Here is a 22,656-nt window from a genome sequence, read left to right as displayed (position 1 = left end):
ATTTATATTATAAAAGCAACAAAACAACCTGAAGAGCCGGTTCGGAGCCGGCTCTTTTTTAATGAGCCGAACCGAAAGAGCCGGTTCTCTAAAAAGAGCCGGAAATCCCATCACTAGTGACTACAGGGAAGCTCTCTGTCCATATCTCTTCCTGCCATACTGCCCTCTGATGACTTCTTTGCCCTTCTCTCAATCTTTTTTATCCTTTCTTCACATCTTTCAAACCTATATCACTTTTTCACACCTCCTAATATAAAACTCCAGTGTTGTTCTCATTCTACATAAATCTCAGCTTTTTTCACCTCCTCTGCTATAGTCCATCCTTTCTCCCTTTTACCAGGATAAGAATCTGTCATGATCCTGGGTCCTTTTGACCCAGCGTTTTGTGTTTTCTATTAGTGATTTTGGTTCTGTTGTTCGTTCTGTTTAGTGTATTCTGTTCTGCCCATCTATTCCTGTGTTAAGTCCGCGTTTCCTAGTCTGTGTCTTTGCGTGTGTGTGTGTTTCCTGTTTTATTGTGAAGGTCTGCGTCTTATGTGAGTGTTTTCAGTTTGCCTCCCTAGTCTCGTCACGTTAATCACTCCCAGCTGTGTCCCCCACCTGTGTGTAATCTCCCTGTGTTCTCTGAGTGTTTTTAAGTCATGTCTTCTGTCTTAGTCGTTGCTGGTTCGTCTGTGTTGTTTCCCCTCGGTCTCCCTGCGTTTCTCCATCCATCTCTCTGTGTATATTTTCCCCGGACCTCCCTGCATCTTTGTTCTGGTTTGTTTTGTTAGTTTGCACAGTTTAGGTTTTCTGTTACAGCTGCACCTGCGCCATTTCTGTTGTATTTACTTTTGTAAATAAATACTCACCTGCACCAGAGCTGCCGCTTCCGGGTCCTAAATAATCACCACACGGCTTGCCCCGGCAGACCGTGACAGAATCTGATTCTTAATACATTCTTTAATTTGGGATGAATTGTTCTCCCAAACGCTGCCAAAAGCCAGGTTTTACTGATAAATCTTTGTTTGATGGGGGGACTTTAAATGTTTTCTTCTCTCTGCTCCTTTTCATTTTATAATGACCTTATTTATTTTATCCTGCAGCCAAGTCAGGCGTGCATGCTGTTTGTAAGGCAAAGCAGAGGGAAAGTAGGGATTATAAATGCACAAGGGGCTGATTAGACAATGAGACACAGGACAGCGCAAAAGTAAAGATGAAAGCCAAACAAACCAAACCAAACTTTTTCCACAGCTTGGTGAGTAGTTGGCATCCAACATGCAAACTGCAGGTGACCATGGCAATCTGATTGCAGCCAAAGCAATCACAATCAGTGTTGGTCAAGTTACTTGAAAAAAGTAATCAGTAACTAATTACTGATTATTTCCTCCCCAAAGTAATCCAGTTACTTTACTGATTACTTATTTTCAAAAGTAATTAGTTACTTAGGTACTTAAAAAAAACATGATTTACAACCTAAATAGGTAATAAAGCAATAGATCTTTCAGCCCAATTCTACTTTTTCTTCATAATCCAGCATATAAAATGTGATCAAATGAAAAAGTCTCTTTTTAAAACTTGTTTTATTAGTTTTAATCTTTTAACTTTATGCGTCAAGCAAAAATTTCATTATATGCCACATTCTCTGACTGGAAGAAATTTGCTTAACATTCAAACCTATTTTCTGCACATTCCAGCACATAAAATAAAAATAGTTTTTTGTGTTTACACTCAGTCTTTCAAATAAATGCATGTAAAACAAAGCAGAAAATAAATAAAATCAAACACTCAGTGGTCCTGTTGCTCTATTTTCCCCTGCTTAACAGGAGTGGGGCAGGCGGAGGTTTGCCCTGGTGCAGGTGTGCCACAGCAGTCAGTGGAAGAACCCGCGAGTTTCTCTGTGAATTTCGCATTTCCGTGGCAGCGTACTCGGTGCTTGCTTGGAAGTTTAGGCGTTTTTCTGCTGTAAAAAGAAGTTTTCTTCCCACGCAGTGTACAGCAGATGCTAATGTTTTTGTCACTTTTTACAGAATCAAACTCAAAGTAAGGTCAGTACTTCCACTGCACGATCTCCCTCACTCGTTATATTATCCAATTTTGATCTGCACACAGCTGTTGCCACTAGTGATGTATGGTCTCAAAGGAAATGGCTTTGATATGAACAACTTTCTTTTCTTTCTCTCACCCTCTCGCTCTCTCTCTCTCTCTCTCTCTCCCGCACTTTTTCCCGCCACTCCGCACGCGAGCCTTGTGCTTTGCGCTGGGATGAGGGGGGAGGGGCGGTAGTTACACTGGCAGTAGCACAAGAACAGAGCAGGAGGGAGAGAGAGAGAAAGAGAGCCAGGGACAACAACATCACATTAGAAAGGTATAGTAATCATCCACAACTATTTTCAGTTGCAGATGATAAAGGATTCAGAAAGTTTATTCATGCAGGCCCAAATGACAGAGAATATGCATCTTCTTTTTGTTTTCATATTTTAATGTATATTTAATTGTATTGTGGTTTGCAGTGTTTTGTGTTGTTTCACTTTAAATTTGTTTAAAAGGAAAAAGCTAAAAAATTAAATAGTTAAAAGTTGAAATGTGAATAGTTGGTTTTTATATTATATGATTTATTTATTACATTTTATGTGGAGTGAATAAATAAAAGTATATTTACGGTGGCCCCTAGAGACAAAGCACGTAAAAACTGCAAAACACGTAAAAACTCCAAAGCACGTAAAAACTCAAAACACATACAAAATACAACAGAAGTGCTCCAGGATGCTAGGCGCAGTGTTGAGCTTTAGTTACCTAGTGGCTACACAAGCCAGCAAGTACCAACGACTGGATTTGGTAGTAACAGGTAAATTAACATTTTTTAAAAAATATTTGAATATATATGAGTGCTTGTGTATAAAAACACAAACAATACACATATGCTTTCAATTGTGTAATTTAAGAGATCTAGGTAGCTCTGTTTTGGAAGCTCAGTTAATGCTAGAAATGTGTTTTGGAGTTTATACGTGCTTTGGGGCCACCGCATATATTTATATATAAACATATATAAAGAAAACCACTTCTTTTTTTTTACATTAGTAATTCCTTTTGTGCATAATTTTATATTATTGTTAATAATAAATTAATTAAAGCAACAAAACAACCTGAAGAGCCGGTTCTGTAAAAAGAGCCGGAAATCCCATCACTAGTTGCCACGAATGCTGCACTCGCTTACGTCATTGTAATGAGACACTCACGCAAACGAAATCACGGCGGATTGGTACCACAGTACCGCAGCGTGCTTATGGGAAAGTAACAGTAATCTAATTACCCCTTACTTTACTCGTTACTTGAAAAAAGTAATCAGACTATGCGGTGTTTCCCATCTCTGGTCCACATACAGAAAGTATCATAGAAAGATTTAAGGTATCGTGCCACATTTGACCTCTGACCTCTTGTTTATGGTTAATAAATTAAGAGTCAAAGTGAAAGACAAATTTGAATCTTTGTTACTTACTACTGTTGTTTGGAATAGATAGGAATATAGGGAATTATATATTTTTATTTAAAGACAGCGTTGTCAAGAGAAAGAGAATGACCTGCCTAGTTAATAGGAAATATACTTTAATATATAATAAGCTCAAGTTATTCATGTACTTTATTATTAAACATTTAAACAATGAAATGAATGTTACACATGTAGTATATCTGCATATCTGTATAAATAAAAAAGAATGTCAAGTATAGTAAAGTGGATTTCATCAGGACAAAAGAAAAGCCCTTGCTCTTCTTCTTATTTCAATACAAATTTCTTTAAGGAAAAACAAAGGAAATAAATAAATACAAAACATCACACTGTTGCCCTTTAATTATTTTTAAAAACCTGACATCTGTGCAGACCACAACTAGACAGATAAGCACATCGAATTCAGATTTGATTTAAACTAACATCAGTCAGTCTCTAGAAGTCTAAAAAGTCTGTTTCTACCATTACACATCCAATATACTCAACTTCCCAGAAAGATTTGACTTAACGTATGAAAATAGGAACAATTTTTGTGGTGTTTTGTTGCACGATATCAGCTCAGATATTAACCTGCATAGCATTCAGCCTGTGTTTAAACAAAATGTGGGATTTTCTGCTATTTCCTGTCAGGACAATTGGAAATGAACATGTAATTTCCTTTAATATGATGGAAATAAAAAAGCTTGATTTTCATCACTGGCTGAGAATACTGGATCTGTCTCCCAGCCTGGCTGTCCTGATTATAATGATGTATAAACTAGTGATGGGATTTCCGGCTCTTTCGGCTCGGATCACTAAAAAGAGCCGACTCTGAGCCGACTCTGAACCGGCTCTTCAGGTTGTTTTGTTGCTTTTATTAATTAATTTTATTAATTATAATTAATTTATTATTAACAATAATATAAAATTATGCACAAAAGGAATTACTAATGTAAAAAAAAAAGTGGTTTTATTTGTATATGTTTATATATAAATATATGCGGTGGCCCCTAGAGACAAAGCACGTACAAACTCCAAAGAACGAACAAACTCCAAAACACATTTCTAGCTTTAACTGAACTTCTAAACAGGGCTACCTAGATCACTTAAATTAAACAATTGAAAGCATATGTGTATTGTTTGTATATTTATACACAAGCACTCATGTATATTCAAATAATTTAAAAAAAAACCCATTCATTTACCTGTTACTACCACAAACCAAATCCGGTCATTGGTACTTGCTGGCTTGTGTAGCCACTAGGTAACAAGAGCTCAACACTGCGCTTAACATCCTGGAGCACTTCTGTTGTGTTTTGTATGTGTTTTGAATTTTTATGTGCTTCTGAGTTTTTACGTGTTTTGGAGTTTGTACGTGCTTCGGAGTTCGTACGTACTTTGTCTCTAGGGGCCACCGTAAATATACTTTTATTTATTCACTCTACAGAAAATGTAATAAATAAATCATATAATACAAAAACCAACTATTCACATTTCAACTTTTAACTATTTAAATTTTCAGCTTTTTCCTTTTAAACAAATTTAAAGTGAAACAACACAAAACACTGCAAACCACAACACAATTAAATATAAATTAAAATATGAAAACAAAAAAAAAAGATGCATATTCTCTGTCATTTGGGCCTGCATGAATAAACTTTCTGAATCCTTTATCATCCGCAACTGAAAATAGTTGTGGATGATTACTATACCTTTCTAATGTGACGTTGCTGTCCCTGGCTCTCTTCCTCTCTCTCTCCCTCCTGCTCTGTTCCTGTGCTACTGTGAGTGTAACTACCGCCCCTCCCCCTCAGACCAGCGCAAAGCACACGGCTCGTATGCGGAGTGAAGCGGAAAAAAAGTGCGAGATAGAGGATGAGAAGAAGAAGAAAAAAAACCACGGCTCGCGATTAGGAGCCGGCTCGTGTCGTTCACGTCAAAGATCCAGCTCTAAGAGCCATTTCGTTCGTGACCGACACATCACTAGTATAAACCTTCAGCTGAGGAATAGATGCCAAAAGCCAAGAAGACCATAGAATTGTGCTCATTTAGCTGTCAGTAGACGACATGAAGAGAGCTGATACTGAGATGTCTTTATTTCCTTGATGCCTTGTTGGCACGTTGAATGAGTTATTGCCTTCCTTGTGTAATGTTTACAAGTTTTAATTTTTTTGACTTTGTGAAATTCCCTCCCCTCTGTGGTGAGAAATAACTTTGCTATTGCAGAGCTAAATTATTCAACAAGTTAATACCTTTGCGGCAAGGTCACCTGCGGCACGTGAAATCCATTTTCATGTTATTTAATGTACCTCGGTACAATGACAGTCCTGTAGTGAAGTCCCAAATTTAAAATGTAACACAAACGAGCTTAGACTATAAGACTCACATGTTTTCATTTCTAGTCTTTAAAACCTGTCTCTACCCATCTAGTATTAATTCCTTCTGGGATACAAGTTAAGTATGTATATTATGCACACACACATGCAGCTATTACCCATTTCTTGTTTTTATACCTAAGATGAATTATTGTTGAATTAAGACATTTTTCAAACACATGTAAAATGTGACCAATTGTGTTTATTGGGTAAACAAAAAGGTAGAAGGGGGGATAGAAAGAAGGAAAGAGAGAGGAGAGAAAACCCCAACAATCCCCTCTGAGCAAGCACCAGGCGACAGTGGATAGGAAAAACTCCTTTAAAGTGAAAGAAACCTAAAGGAGAAACCTATGGCAGAACCAGGCTCAGGAGGGGGCAGTCAACTGCCAGGACTGGTCGGGGGGTGAGGGTGAAAAAAGAAAAGGAGGGAGGGGGAAAATGAAGATGGAATAGAGGTGGAGGAAGACGAGGTTACATCAGGTGAGAAGCAGCAGTGTCCCTCCTCCAGAACCAGTTGAAGCGTTTTTTCTTCTTTTTCAGATACTCTTCCATGAGCACTTTTTTCTCAATGATGAGGGTTTTCAGCTCATCCATTGTTTCTGTGTTTTCTTTCTCAAGTTTGTTGCATCTTTTCACCATGTCTTCTAATTGTTCTTGTTTTTCTTTAAGCTTGTCTTTCAGTTCTTTAACTGTTGCCTCCTCTATTCGCGTTGCCTTGTGCACATCTGTGTGCATGTCTTGCAGCTGCTGGTTTCTCTTCTGGATATCTTGAAGTCTACACTGCAGGTCTTTATGTGTTTTCTGTTGTTTTTGCTTTTGCGCCTGGATTTCAGTGTTTTTGTACTTCAAGTTCTTAGAAAGTTCCTCAAGTTCTGTATTTTTTCTCAGCATTTCATTGATGCTACTCTGCATCACTGAGCATTGTTCTTCCATTTTTTTATTTTCTCCTTCCAGTACAGTTGTTTTTTTTACCTCGTTTCATTATACAATTCATGGAGTGCTTGATTTTTCCTCTGAAGAATAAGTTTGTCTTCTTCCTGTTGTATTTTCTGTTGGTCTTTTTCTTGAAGCAGCTCTTTATTTCTGCCCAGACCACCAGAGTGGTGGTATCTGGGCTTGTCTGTTAAGGCGGGGTCGACATGCCGTCCAGGTGGGGCATCTTCAAGTCCATGTCTGATTTTCTTGAAGAATGAGGCATTCCTGACAATTGATTGCCCATCCCTTGTAGCTGTAATTTCAGAATCCTTAACTTTAGTCACTTTATAGGGTTTTGCATTGTATGGTGTGGATCATTTGTTGTGCTTGGGTTGGCGATACAGCACTGTGTCACCCAGACTTAGTGAGTGTGGTCTGGCGCGACGAGTTGCATCTGTGATAACCTTCATCTTGATCTTTGCACTATCATCCCTTGCTCTCACTTCAGCATCTGAACACTTCCGTGGAGTGGTGTTAACGAAAGGGAGCTTGGTGTATAGCTGGCGTTGAAACAGTACAGTAGATCTGTACTCATGAAGAAAGATGTTTAGTTGCTGTTTCCATGGTGTGCCCTGCATCTCGACAACTCTCAGTGCTTTGCCTAGGGTTCTCATAAATCTCTCAGCAATGGCATTCGCCTGAGGCCAACAAGGTGTGATTTTGCGATGATGAAATCCTAGGTAGTCTGCAAACTGTGAGAAAGCCTCACTGTTGAAAGGAGGACCATTGTAAGTTTTTACTGTCCTTGGGATTCCAAACATGGAGAACACTTTGTCAATGATCGGGATAACAGAAGATGCTGATGTTGAGCGTACACTTTCAACGACTGGATAGCGAGAATACTCGTCTGTGATAACGAGCAGTTATTCCCCCGTAGGGAGTGGTCCATAAAAGTCTGCACTGACACTGTGCCAGGGCGTTTCGGGTAATGGTGACATCTGCAGAGGGTCAGTGTGTGTGACAGGTGTGCTAGCTTGGCATGGCAGACAGTTTTGAACTGCAGATTCTGCTTTCCAATCGATCTCTGGGAACCATACTTTGGTACGTAGCAGCGCTTTGGTCTTGACGATACCCTGGTGCCCTTCGTGTGCCAATTGTATTGCTCTTTCTTGTAGGACAGTTGGAATAACTATCCTCGTGCCTCTGAGTATGAAGTCAGATGAGTCAGCTACTGTTAGTTCACTTTGAACATGTTTGAATGATTTCAAAATGTCAGCATGCTGGGATTTATCTGTTAGATGCCACGTGTTGTTCCTGATGTGACCGATGACTTCCTGCAGAACCTGGTCTTTCAGAGTCTCTGTTTTTATCTCGTGAAGTGTCATGGCTTTTGGCTCACAGTTCATTTGCTTCACTTGTTTTTTCACATCGGCTGTGAGATGCATAGAGTCACAGATCAACAGCGATGGTGATGCGTGGAAAAAACCACCTGGTCTCCTTACATACACCTGCCTCAGCCACTCTTTCATCATTTCCTCATCCATCCAGCCCTTTTCATTTGCCTTAATGATGATTCCTGCTGGAAACTTTTTCTCTTAAAAATCACCATAGGATTAGCATGGCAGCCAAGCACAACAGTAAAAGAAAACCTTTCGTGCCCCGTTGTGCGTATCGTATCGTGCTGGTCCCTGCTTCTCCACAGTGTGACTCACCGGGATGTCGAAAGTGAGCGGCACCTCGTCCATGTTAGTGATGTGGCTGGGCTGGATGTGTTTGTTGGCGATGTGTTTGCTGCAGTAGGAGCGGAAGATGGCCAGCTTTTCATTATAATCCGCTGGAAGTTGCTGCGCTACCGTAGTCCTGGTCCGAATGGAAAAATGGCACCGTTTCATGAAACGAAAGCACCAAGACGGACCTCCTTGGAAATGTTCAATTTTCATTTCTTCTGCTAGCGAAACTGCTTTTAGTCGAATGGTGACTGTCGAAACGCTTCTCCCACTCGTTCTTTGCTCGATGATCCACTGCTCGAGTCTTTCCTCCAACTTGGCCCACCTCGCCTTATGTCCGCGGAAACTCAGCTGCGTCTTCTTGACCTGTCGGAGCTCGCTTTCCAGCTTCCTCCACTTGTGAACCATCGATTCATTAATCTTAAATTTTCCCGCGGCTGCTCGATTTCCATGTTCCTCCGTGTAGCTGATGGCCTTCAGTTTAAACTGTGCTTCATAAGCGTGTCTATTTGCCATTTTCAGGGTTGTTAAAACAACGATGTTCTGCATAACGCACATACCTGTTCTTTTATATACAATCAACGCCCACACTTCCCCCTTTTGTGTTCTCATGTTGTTCTCTACTATGTCCTCCTTACAACAACAACACACACAGGACGCACTGCACTATAGGGTGCGCCGCACTTTTTGAAGAAAATCTAAGACTTTTATGTGCGCCTCAGTCCCCGTCTTTCTATTCTGGCAGGTGGTTTTGATCTTGGGTTATTCCAGATGATTTCGAGTGCCTTGTGATCGGTCACCAGTGTGAATGGATGTCCATAAACATACAAATGGAAATGTTCGCAACTCCACACAATGGCGAGTGCTTCTTTCTCTGTCTGCGAGTATCTCGTTTCCACATCACTCAGTGCTCTGCTTGCATATGCAATAATGTGCTTCATCCCCTTTTCATCCTTTTGACAGAGAATGGCGCCCAGTCCTACTGGACTAGCATCAACTATCAGTTCAGTCTGTCTGCTGGGATAGAAGTAGGACATTGTCGTGTCGCTTGTGAGACTGACCTTGAGTGCCTGCAATGCAGTTTCTTGGTCTTGACCCCATGTCCAAGGGGTGGCCTTGTGTGTGAGCCTGCGCAGTGGCTCAGAGATCTATGAGAAGTCTCTGATGAACCTTGAGCAGTAATTGGCCATGCCAAGGAGACTTTTGATGTCAGCAGGTGTTTTTGGGTTGGGAGCGTGTTGAACTGCTGCAACCTTTTTAGGATCTGCTGAAACGCCACCTGCAGAGAAGATGAAACCAAAAAACTCAAGTTTCGTTTTATTAAATTCACACTTCTCTCGATTCAGAGTAAGACCTGACTCTGATAGTTGCTTAAAGAGAGCTGTAAGATTGCTGTCATGATCAGCCTGGTCCCTGCCAAAGACTATAATGTCATCACTGAGATTTTTGACTCTGTTCAGTCCTTGCAGCGTCTGCTGAATAGCATTTTGGAACACTTCAGCTGCAGAAGAGACTCCAAAGCTCAGTCTTTTATAGCGCCGAAATCCCAGATGAGTAGTGAACGTTGTAATGTAGCGGCTGTCAGGGTGTAGTTCAAGTTGGTGGTATCCTGCCCTGAGATCAAGTTTTGAGAACACCGTAGATCCATTCAGCTCATGGATTACATCATCAATCGTGGGCGTGACGTGTCGTTCTCGTTCGATTGCAGTGTTTGCTTGTCTCATATCCACACATATCCGTACGTCGTCCGGATTCTTTGGTTTTGGCAGTGTTACCATGGGTGAAACCCACGGTGTTGGTCCCGTAACCTTTTCAATAATGTCATCAGCTTCTAATTTCTGAAGTTCGTCCTCCACTTTTTGACGTAGATGAAAAGGAACACGTCTGTGTGGTTGACAGGTTGATTTTACATCTGTGTTTATGTGCAGTTTCACTTGAAAATCTTTGAGTTTTCCAATTCCCTTGAAAAGTTCTGGGTGGTTCTTCTACTAGCTTGTCTGCAACAGAACGTTGAGACTGAGAAGAGACCGCAGTGACAATATGGAGGAGTCCCAAGCCTTTTGAGGTTTCAAAACTCAAAATATTGAAACCTCCTCCTTTAATGACAAAGAAGGAACACCTAACTGTTTTGTCTTGTTTTTCCACACTGCACCTGAACGCACCACACACAGGGAGAGACGTAGATGAGTGGTATGGGTAAATCTTGATGTCTGTAGAAGTCAATGTAGGACGTGGTGTCAGTTTGTTGTAGGTGGCTTCAGTTAAGCAGTTAGCAGTGGCCCCAGAATCGATTAGCACCAGTATCTGGGTGCCCATTACTCTGACTTCAGTATGTGGGAGTTTAGGATGTTGAGCTGTGTTCACCACATATACATATGCGTCATCACTGCTGGATGTGTGCCCTGTCTCCACATGTGCAGCGCTGTCTGTTACTTGATGAACAGTTTGTGGTGGCAGATTTTTCTTATACTTCTTTCCACAATGTGTCTCTTTTCTCTTTGAGTGACATTGCTTTGCAAAATGATTGTATTTGCCACAAGAATTACAGATTTTGTCGTTGGCTGGGCAGCCTTGCTCATGAGGATATCTGCCTCCAAAGTTTCGACAGCGCTTATTCGGCTGCCATGAGGGTGTCCATTTGTTTCTAGCCGTGGTGTCACGTCCTGTTTTGTGCTGTACTTTATTAACTGTAGCTGTCTTGTCACCTTCCATCCCTGTAGCTTGCAATTCAGACTCACATAACTCACATGCACGCCCATGATTTGATAAATCATCCAACGTTAAATCAGGTTCTCTGAGTGCATTTCTACGCAGCTGTGATGATGTACAGCTTTGGATAATTTGTGTTTTGATTTCTGCAGTCATGTCTGCAAACTCACAGCTTTTGGCTAGAATCCTAAGCCTGGTGTGATAGTTGTCCAACTTTTCACCTGATTCCTGCACCGCTTTCCTGAACAGATAAATCTGATACTGCACGTTTTTCCTAGGCGCAAAGTATGCTGACAATTTCTGTTTTGTATCTGCGTACTTGTCTCCATCCGTTGCTAACGTGTCGTAAACGTCATGCACTTTTTCACCAGCCACATGCAGCAATAATGCTCTTAATCTCGCATCTCCAGTAATATTCATTGCCGTGGTGTAGTTTTCAAACCTCTGAAGCCATTTCGTCCAGCGAGGTCCGACGGAACCGAGGTCGGTCTCCGCGTCGAAGGGTGGAAGTGGAGTAGCCTGTGCAGCCACATTACATTATCTACATTATCTACAGCTACATTATCTGGTATGTAAGTGCAGCATGTGGTGTTGAATAAGACGCACAATCCTCCTTTCTCAGCCAGGATCATGTCCAGTGCTACACGATGTTGCATTCCAGCAATTCTGAGAGTGTCTATTTCTTGGTTTTTGTCCCTTATTGAACTTGCAGGATGCATTGAGGAACAAGCCAAATCTATAGTCCAGTGTCTCAAATCCGAGAGCATGCTTTCCAACTCCTACCCACAGGAAGAGTGAGTTGAGTACCTTTTGTCCAGTTGTCCAGAGTTTGAATTCTTCGGGTACAGTCGGTTCCCCAGATTGAGTCATGTGGTCTGACTGTTGAAGTTGAGCGTTCCTTCCTGGATGAGGATGGTGATGTTGATGTGCAGTTTACACAAGTCATTCTGAAGATGTGGTCAGAGATCAGAATTGGTGCACATGTTCCAGGGTGTTTCCCATATATGATTGGTTGTGCTGATGTGCTCGGCATGTGCAAGCAGACGTAACAGTCTTTTATCTGTATCAGGTATTGTTCATCCAAAGATGGATGTGGTCTTGTGTCATGTCCGGTAGATGTGAGTTGTCGTGTGTCCATCTCTTATCTCGGCTCGCGTATGGGTTTCTGCCGTCTTCCAGGGCTGATAGTCTGATGAATAGAGCCGTTGCCAGTAGTAAGACTCCAGTCATCACCTGAGAACACTTCATGCTTGAGGTTGGTCACACCCAAATGTATCAGTAAGCCTAAAGTTGGTCAGTGGCTGGAGAGAATGAGAGTGCGAGCTGAGCTCAATCAGCAGTCCTCCCTCGCCACTGGACCTACTGACACCTGGTGAAACACCCCTTACACTTGTGAATCTCTGGTGGTCTGGGCTTCAAGCTCTACTTTCTTGCAGTGGCTCTGATGAATCCAAGATGGTCTCTCTGCTATTTTACAGGCTGTGGGTGTGGTCAGTAAAACTTGGTATGGGCCCTCCCAGCGGGGTACGCTCCAATTTTTCCTCTGGAGTACCCGTATTAGGACCCAATCGCCTGGTTTCAACCTGCAAGAGACTGGAGAAGAGTCGTACAGCAGTTTCTTGTTCAAAACAATATCATTATTTTCTAATTGTTTTGTCATCCATTCTGCCAGAGTTGTTTCTCTGACAGATTTGTCTAAGGGTTCACTTGTCACTGGTAGTGGAAAAGGTCTCCCATAAACGACCTCAAATGGTGTTAGTTTTTGAGAGCCTTGTGTTAATCTCATCCACATTTTTACTAGGCCTATGCATTCAGGCCATGGTCTTCCTGTTTCTTCCATGCATTTTCTGAGTCTCTGTTTTATGGTGCCGTTAGTTCTCTCCACTAACCCTGCACTTTGTGGGTGATAAGCACAATGGTTTCTTATGCTGAATCCTAGTGCTTCAGAGACTTTGCTGATCACATCATTGACAAAATGTGTCCTGTTATCTGATCTTATCAGAGTAGGGATGCCATATTTTGGGATGAAATGATTACATAGACATTTTGCAACTGAGATTGCATCTGCTTTTTTCACTGGATAAATCTCTGGCCATTTTGAGAATCACTAGAGCGTATTTTGAGCCTTGACTTTCACTTAATTCAGTAAAGTCCATGTGAATGGTGTGAAATGGATGAGGTGGTGTGGGGAAATGTCCTCTTATGGGCCTCAGATTGCCTTGTGAATTGTGTTTTTGACAGATCATGCATGTTCTCACAAATTCTTTTGCTGAAGTTTCAAAATTTAGAGTGTAAAAGTGTGTATTAACGATCTGTATCATCCCTCCTGATGACACATGGGTCACCCCATGGGTCACTAATGCTGCTGTTCTGTGTAGGGACTTAGGAAGTATTGGTTTTCCCTCACAAGTCATTAGATCATCTTCTATAAGTGCTCCACACTTTAACCATTTCTTCTGTTCTGTAGTTGGTGCTGCTTTCTGTTCATCTTTAAGTACGTCAAGTGGTATTTGCATAGTGGATGCAGACATTAATGTGTCTACAGTTTGTTGTGCGGCTAACTTAGCTGCTTGGTCTGCAAAGTTATTGCCTTTAGTTATTTCTGATTTATCTTTCTGATGTGCAGCACATTTACATAATGCTAACCGTTTTGGCAATATTATTACATCTAATAGTGTTTTCAGAAGATTTCCATGTTGTACTGGGTGTCCAGTAGATGTAATCATACCTCTGTTCTGCCAAATTTTTGCAAAGTGATGTACTGCTGAAAAAACATACTAACTGTCTATGTATATATTTATATCTTGGCCTGCGTGCAATTCACCTGCACGTATTACTGCTTTGAGTTCTGCACTTTGAGCTGAGTATGAGGATGTGAGTTTTGTCATGCTTCACCTGCAGCGCTTTGTATTTTTTCTCCATGGCTTGGAGTTTGCTCTGCAAGTCTCTCTGCTCTACGGGCTCTTGTTTCTTGTCTTGGAGGATCTCTTTATTTCTTTCCAGAGCTTCATCAAGAATTACTTGCAAGCCTTCGTTGTGTTTCTCGATGTTCCTCAGCTTGCAATCCATTTCTTCCTGGTGTATTTTCTGTTGGTCTTTCTCGTGAAGCAACTCTTTATTTTTGAGGAGTGTTTCCTCAAGAGTTATTTGGAGCATTTTCAGTTTTTCCTCCAAGACTTCAAGCTTGGAGTCCGTTTCTTTCTCGAGCATTTCTTGTTGCTCTCTCTCTTGAATGAACTCTTTATTTCTCTGCACTTTTTTATCGAGCCTGATTTGGAGCAATCTGTGTTTTTCCTCCATCTCTTCAAACTTGGAGTCCATTTCTTTCTGTTTCATTTCCATTTGCTTCTTGTCTTGAAGCAACTGTTGATTTTTGTGCAGAGTTTTATTATACTTTACCTGCAGCGTTTTGTATTTTTCCTGCATGCCTCGGAGTTTGCTCTGCATGTCTCTCTGCTCGGCCTGTTGTTTTTCTTCTTGGTGGATTTCTTTAAGTTTTTCCAGAGCTTCATCAAGCTTTTCTTGAAGTTCCTGATTCTTCTTATCTTGGGGAGCCGATTGTTTCTCCTCAATAATACCTTCCCTTTCCTGAAGCTGGTAGGATAATTTTTCTAATTCGGCGCTCTGTCTCTCATTTTCTTCCGTCAGGATCTTAATCTTCTCTCTGTTCATGAGATTTTCATTCTCCATTTCTTACAATCGCTTTTCCTCTAATTCTACTTGTTCGTCCCAAGGAAGAGAGCTGATATAAGGGTCTAGGGACTCATACCATGGAATAGAGCGGGGTCAACTTCTGGTCTTTCTTGCTCTTTCTGAGACATGTTGGAGTCTGTATACCGTGAGTACGAAAAGGATCCAAATGTTTCAAAATGCTTTACTGGTGAACGTTTGAATGCTGCTAACATAAGTGCTGCAAATAACGGACTAAAAGTTGTACATCCTCACCCCTACTTAAGGATTCGAGGCTCAAAGCTTCAAAGGATCAAAGCTTTAGAAGCCTGTGACATCAGAATTCCATAAGCCAATGAGGTTGTCACATGACATTTTTGAATGAGGTCATATTTTTGTATGAATTTTTTTTTAAATAACATCAACATTCCGTAAGCCAATGAGGTTCTTACATGACTTTTGAATGAGGATAATTTTTTTTGCTTGGAAAATTACCAATAAAGTTTCAATCCTTGTTATTTTTGTAAAAAAAAAAAAAAAAAAAAAGTGTTATTGCAATAACATAAAAAGTGAGTAAAGTACAAATCAGGATTTGAAACCATGTTTTGTTTGTTTTTTATTTTGACTCCTTGTTTTGTTTAATATTGCAATTTATATGATAGTATTATGGGTTTGTTAAACTTTCCGATGTGCAAATGTTGGAAAATGAAATATCACAGCTGGAAATCAATGAAAGTGGAAACTCAGAAGAATTTCTGTCCAATATCTCAGTCTTTCCATGTTCTGTGCAAAATATTTTGGCTCATGTGCAATATCTTGGTCCCAGTAGAACTACCATCTCCACCCTAAATGACCATAGCCCCTCCACCCTTATTTATTTATTACATTATATAACTGCCCTTGTATACAGACCCATAATGTTTCTGTTTCAATATTTCTTACACATACACCATGTATATAGTTTCACTCACATATATGTATACATATACATTGCTTTTTATTTTATTTAATTTATTTATTTTCCCCCTTTGTTGTATATTGGTTTCTCTTCTTCTTACTTTTGCACCTTTGTGGTCAAGCCACCCAATTTCGCTGTGCAAGAAACTGCACAATGACAATAAAAAGCTCTAAGTTTAAGTCTTTTCCTCATTAACGCACATCATAGATAACTATGTAATGTGTCTGTTGCACACTTTGTATGTCAGGAATAACCATAAATGTGTTGTCTTACAAACGGCTGTATCAGGTCTTTGCATCCACAATAAGCGAGGATAACAGGACTCCTGGAAAGCAAAAAAAAATCTGGTTCTTGTTTTTAAGACATTCACCTTTAGTTTCACGCTGAGTGATGCTGATTATGTTTCCCACTGGGTTTTGATCTTCAGAGGCAACACAGAGTAAAGAGCAGCATTGTTATTTCAGTTTAACTTTAGTCAGTTTAGTTTTATCCCCTTGTAAATTTGATGAAATGTGTGTGGCCAGAAAATGTCATGGTGGCTTACAAACACATGTCACAACAAAATACGAAGGATAAGACATCACACGTATAACGGAAAGAGACGCAGAAGAATTCATCTCTGAAATTTCTCACTTTATTGAACTGGCATTTGCCCGAGACCACCGGAATTGGTGGAGTGGACACAAAGAAAATCAAAGGTAGACAAAAATCTGTCAGGAGGGATCAGGAGAGAACAACGGTCTGCCAAGCCATTCCCTGTTTCAGAGTTTTGTGGTTTTGCACCTGCTGTCGCTTTATTATTAAACTAATGAGGTTGAAATGGACTCACAGTGGTTTCTGCTTCTTAATTGGACAGATTTATATCCCTTAAGTATTTAGCAGTGTAAAACCATCTCATACGAAAGATCTCATATGAAAGATCAAATAACAAACATAATGGAAGTTTGAGGCTTAACGACTACTTTTCTCTCTTTTGTCTCTATAAGCACTAGAATCAGCACTTTCACGCAGGCTGACCTGACATCACGCAGCATCCAGTATGTCGACACCAGTGAAGAAGAGAAACATGCCGACCGATTCTCTTTCACCGTGTCCGATGGGACACATAAGGTGAATGGCAGAAGATTTTTACGTTACCTGGTAGCTTAACATGTTTTAAAATTCATTCATGAAGGAGGTCTTGATTCAGATATCTACTGACTACAACAGAAGCTCTGAAATATTATTTGTTCTTCCTAAAGACTAATTGGGTTTTAAAAATAACTTTAATAAATAATAAATAACTTTGTGTCCAAATAGGGACATTTAATCTTTAAAGTGCAGGGAACAACCTTAATTGGTGCAGAAAACAAGCTGTTGACAGGAATTAAGAAAGAAAACCAGAAAGAAAAATGTTTTCTGATCACTTAAACGCTTAGCTTAATTTAAAAAAAAAACCCTTAACGATGTAATTAGATTTAAAGATATTAAAGAAATGTGAAAACTAACAAACTCTACAGCTTTTATAACAGCGGGAAAGTAGCAGCTTCCTGTCCTGGTCACCTCGTGCATAAATCTGCCTTCAAACTAACTAAAACTAAAATTCAAAACTTTTTCATCACAATGAGACTTTTCTATTTGCTGAATTGTTGAGAAAGTTCTCAGTGAAAAGTAGGAAGCTGATGGCAGGATGTAGTTTTGGTTACACATATGTGTAACGCTCTTAGGTTGTTTCATCATCTTATTATTGTTCTTTGTCTTCAGGTTGCTTAGACTTTCTACATCACTATCAAGCCTGTGGACGACTCCCTGCCTCTTCTTCAGGTCCCTGGCATGAGGGTGCAGGAGGGTGGGGGAAAGACCATCACTGAGTTTGAGCTGAAAGCCACCGATGCGGACACGGAGGTAACACACTGGCTACATACGTTTTCTGCAAATCTTTCACAGCTTTAATTACAGTATTTATGCACGACATTATGACTAGAATCAGGTGTCACCTTCTGTGGCGGGAACTACAACAGAGACGCTTTGAGCACTTCAGAAGGTCTTAAAATAAAACAAAACAAAACTTTTCAAATGTTTAACTGAAGTCAAAATACAGCATTCAAGGGCTGATTTCTTCAGCATGCACACTCATACTTCTCCTTTAAAGGCTAAACTAAAGCAAATGTTGCTCTCCATCCTCTGCTGCATATATTGTAGAGTTAATAATATGTATGAAGTAATTTAAATTAGCTTATTTGCCTTTTTCCTTCTTTAAGCATCTGATTCTCTTTATGGGCTACACAATATAAACACATCATATCTTTGAAGCTTGTTATGATTTGTGAACTAATTGGCATCATGTTTGGAATCATCCCAAAGCACTACAGTTACCAGTTTAGAAAAGAGCTGGACCTCTGAATGTTTATTTTGAGATCATTACCTAAGCTGGCTAAACTAAGCAGCTGGTTTAAAGGATAATCCAACACTGTCAATCCCATAAATCTGTAATTCTCAGTAAAAACTTGAAGATTTATTTTCTACTGCCTTATTGTAGAATTTTAGAGAATAACACCCAAAAGTGATGTTAAGGTTCGCCACTATAGATATTTTGAAGCTGATTCCTGAATTTGAGTTCTCATTTTTTGCTGGTTTGTTGGTTGTGGAGAACAAACACTGACTCCTTAAAATGAAGCCATGGCTTTCTGACTCCCTTCAAGTTCAATCTTTTTTCTATTCTGAGATAGTTTCATTTGAAGGACTTTTTAATGCCTGAGGATCAGCTATGCCTCAGAGCTGTTGGGACTCACAAATTGGAAACCACTGCTCCTGGGCTTTCCTTCTAAACTCCCTCAGTGGATGACATAAACCACAAAGACTTCTCTATCAGTGTATAGAGAGCCACCCGTTTCCTTTACTGCATCCAGTTTAGTGTTGCATCGGTGCCCTCTTCTGTTCATCCTGCATCCTTCATGCTGCTGCAGATAAAACTCTGTGCCTGTTGGAAGGTAGAGGAGGGGAAAACAAGACTCCTTTACATTTTGCCTTCACAGTGAGAACGAGGGCCAAAAGCTTGACCCCACATTCTTCGCACTGATCATTTCTCCTGAATGACACCATGTATCTGCTGTATTTTCTGTTGCGCACGTTTACTCAGCTAATTTTCAGTTTAAATCAGCAGTTCTCTCATTATGAGCCTGCGTATGTTCACCTCAAGGTTGCAGATGAGGATCAGTGTCTGCCTGCTGTTGTAAAATGTTGGTCCTCCAGGCTGCAGAGAGCAAGTGTAAACAGCCACTTTGATGTGTCGCATGCTTAATTGGAAGCTTGTAAACATCATTTTCTTAATGATAATACATTTCCAATAACTGAAATAAACCTTAGCCTGAGCGCGAGAGATGGAGGCAATATGAATAAATAAAAAAGATGAGATTTCTAGTTCAAACTGTAAACATCATCCCGACTGTGAGCATTTGCTCCCATATTCTGCCAAATGCTTGTACTCAATCTAAAAATATGTTTGAGATATTACTATTCTGGATATTAATGCATATTTAGTACTGTCTTCATCTCTGTGGTGTTTATGCTGAGCTTCCTGAAGGTCATTTGGCCAATTTTGAAGCAGTGGGGCTCTCATTTAAGTGTTTCCTTTTTGACAACCTTCTGGAAGGTGTAAATGAGCAGAAACCCAGAGCCAATAATAACTTTCATATTTGTTATTTTCCAAGAAATTCATTATTCGCAAAATTAAGATTCAGTCTTTTTTGGGTGTCCCCCTCCTCACAGTAAAATTGTGTGCAAGCATAAAAATCAGGACTAATTATCTTTAAAGACCATCGTGTGAATTAGGTTCTCCTGCTGATTTAAAAACCTGCTGCAGTGCTTTGTAACATTTTGGCATATTTAAAACATTATTTTTAATCCATTTTTAACCCGTGTGGTTATTTTTGACTGATTCCTATCAGACCTGATCTGGAAACCATGGACAACTTCAAGTTCCTGGTCTAAGACAGCAAACCAAATGTGGTCAGTGACAATGTCTTCCACATCCAGTGGTCCCTCATCAGCTTTGAGCACAAAGGTCTGCACCATTTCCAAAAAAATATACATATTTTATAATGATTACCCGTTGCCAGTGTAGGGACTAACGCGTTATTAAGTAACGCGTTACAGTAACTACTTTATTATTGTGGTAACGAGCACGGTAACTACTTATTAAGCCAAAATCAGCAACACGTTTATCATTACTGGGAATTAGATAGGGTCGTTATTCGTTACTTCGTGTGTTGCGTTCGACTTACCTCGGAAATTGGAACATGGGCCTGGGAATGATGTCTCACTCGAGTAAACGGCGTTCTGGTTAGCCTCGTCAGAGAAGTTGGGATTCCAATATGGCGACGCCCTCGAAAACAGTTGTTTTGCTAGCCCTCTATAATAACAAATTACTACTAAACACATATGCAGCTCATCTGCAGTCTGGAGTTACCTACATCTTCCTACTCGGAAGGCAGAATTTCCGAGTTCTGAGTACAACCGAAAGCACCACGACTGCAGTTTCCGTGTTGGATGTAAAAACCACATGTGACGCTGTGACGTAGGCTAGAATCTTAGACCACTGAAGCACTTAATCTACCATCATATTTTATTTATCTACATGGCCTGACTTGAGGAAATATTATTTTTAAATATTGACTGTTTATGAGGCTGAAAATACTTATTATTTATTTTATTTTTCTTTGTGAGGCTGAAAATACTTTTAAGTTTGCCCATCATTACTGAACATGAGGTCTCCAGTTGGTGCAGTTCAGCTGTTTTCAGTTAAGTTTACAAAGAATGGACAAACCTCACTGTGTTTATGTTGAACCAGTTTTGCACTATTTTGATACCTACAGCTCCTAAATGGTCTGAGCCACAGTTTAATGTTGGCACTGCTTAAAGTAAACTTTCTACCCATTTCAATGGCAAAAATAAATATACTTTTCAAAAGTTTTAACACACTGTATGTGGTGTTTTGTGATCCACTGCTTCTTCCTAGTGATACTACGTACAATGATTCGATTTATAACACTGCTGCATCAACCCCAAAATGATGTGTTTGCATTTATAGAGGTTTGAAACAATATAAATAGATTAAAACAGACAGAGAAAAAGTGGCACATAAAACAAACATTGTTAATTTCTAATTTAGTTTCATTCATTTTATCATTACCTTGCACTCGCACTACTACACTGCCATTTTAAGGCCATTAGGTGGCACAGTGCACTTGTGGGAGGATAGTGCTAACATGTAAGCAAGATAGAAGACTGGCATCCAGTTAGGGAAGCAACACATTAATAAGAGAATTCTGAGTAAAACCAAAGTTAGTTTCTAGTAACTAGTTACTAGAAGTAACGAGAAAGGAACAAGTAACTTTTGATAGAAATAACTACTAATGTAACTAAGTTACTAATTTAAAGTAACTTACCCAGCACTGCGCACATGTATTTTTATTTTCTTTTGTGCACTTGTCTCAAAATTTCAACAAATTTAAGCAAAATTTGTGTGGAAACAGTGATTGAAAGCCTCAGCTGTGATGCAAGAAACTCAATAACAGTTGAAGGTTTGCACACACCTTCTTTTAAAATCACTACATAAGTGAAGAGATAGTAACTGAAAAAACCCCACTGATCATTGCTTTAGTTTTCACTTGACAGCTCACATTATCAATCAGTGCTCTTCTGGATGATATTTTATTATTCGCAAGACCTCAAAGCTTTGTAGTGTTGCCACTGTGCTCACTGCTTGCATTACAAACATTACCTTAATGAAGTAGTTGGTCCCAGCTACAAGCTGTGTTTTGTAGCTCTTTGCAGTCGAAGTTTCTCCCAGTTTTCTGCTCTGTGAGAGGCTTCATCGGAATAACAATGACAGCAACATCATAATGAATGACAGGCCCCCTGTGTGTGAGTGTAAAATCTCCCTTTTCTACTCACTGCATCACAGATCTTCTGAACTGCTTCATCAGCCTGCTTCACCTCAGTCAGCCCTACGCACATTTCCACTTTGATAACATTTTGTTGGTAAAAAAACGACCAAAAAGCTAATAAACACACGCCAATTCACAAGACTCTGCATTGTGGACCAGCGTAGGGGAAGAGGGGTGTTTGTTTGTACGGTATTTGTAAATGATCATGTAAAAACCAAATAATACAACAGCGAGTCATATGACTTCGCATTTTGGACCGTACCATCAGCTCAAAAAAACCAAAACAACAAGCACACTTAGACTAACACAAGAAAATAATCACTTTTGCCCACATTTTTACCGCATGTGTGGGTTTGTCGGAGCGTATGACAAAATACTCTCAAGTCTGCTGGGAAGTGAAAATACAGCTGTGAGCTGTGATTGAAATCCAAATTTCCAAAAACTAACGAGCTAGTATCGATCAGATACCAATACTAGAGTTGGTATCGATCCACTTACCTCTAGTGCACGCAGGTGTCGAACTCCAGGCCTCGAGGGCCGGTGTCCTGCAGGTTTTAGATGTGTCCTTGATCCATCATAGCTGATTTAAATGGCTAAATTACCTCCTCAACATATCTTGAAGTTCTCCAGAAGCCTGGTAATGAACTAATCATTTGTTTCAGGTGTGTTGACCCAGGGTGGTATTTAAAACTTGCAGGACACCGGCCCTCGAGTCCTGGAGTTCAACACTCCTGCTCTAGTGTATATTCCTCTCTGTGGTTTAGATATTTTTTTATTACTATTATTTGTTTTTTAAGGCTGTAGACATTAATAATAATAATAATAATGGATTGGATTTATATAGCGTTTATCAAGGCACCCAAAGCGCTTTACAATGCCACTATTCATTCACTCTCGCATTCACATACTG

At 40.0% G+C, this 22,656-nt stretch overlaps 1 long non-coding RNA gene across 1 annotated transcript; it reads right to left on the bottom strand.

Annotated features, from left to right (window-relative positions):
• Nucleotides 1–6,023: 6,023 nt before the first annotated feature.
• LOC146506898 (uncharacterized) lies at nucleotides 6,024–22,447 on the bottom strand. The gene is made up of 2 exons (XR_014877372.1): nucleotides 21,581–22,447; nucleotides 6,024–18,778 (listed from the first exon to the last, which is right to left on the bottom strand). It is a non-coding gene; the product is annotated as an uncharacterized LOC146506898 (long non-coding RNA).
• Nucleotides 22,448–22,656: the final 209 nt, after the last annotated feature.

Source organism: Neolamprologus multifasciatus, chromosome 12, assembly GCF_963576455.1.
Source record: "Neolamprologus multifasciatus chromosome 12, fNeoMul1.2, whole genome shotgun sequence".
Taxonomy (NCBI): domain Eukaryota; kingdom Metazoa; phylum Chordata; class Actinopteri; order Cichliformes; family Cichlidae; genus Neolamprologus; species Neolamprologus multifasciatus.
This window is presented reverse-complemented; position numbering and strand designations above follow the sequence as displayed.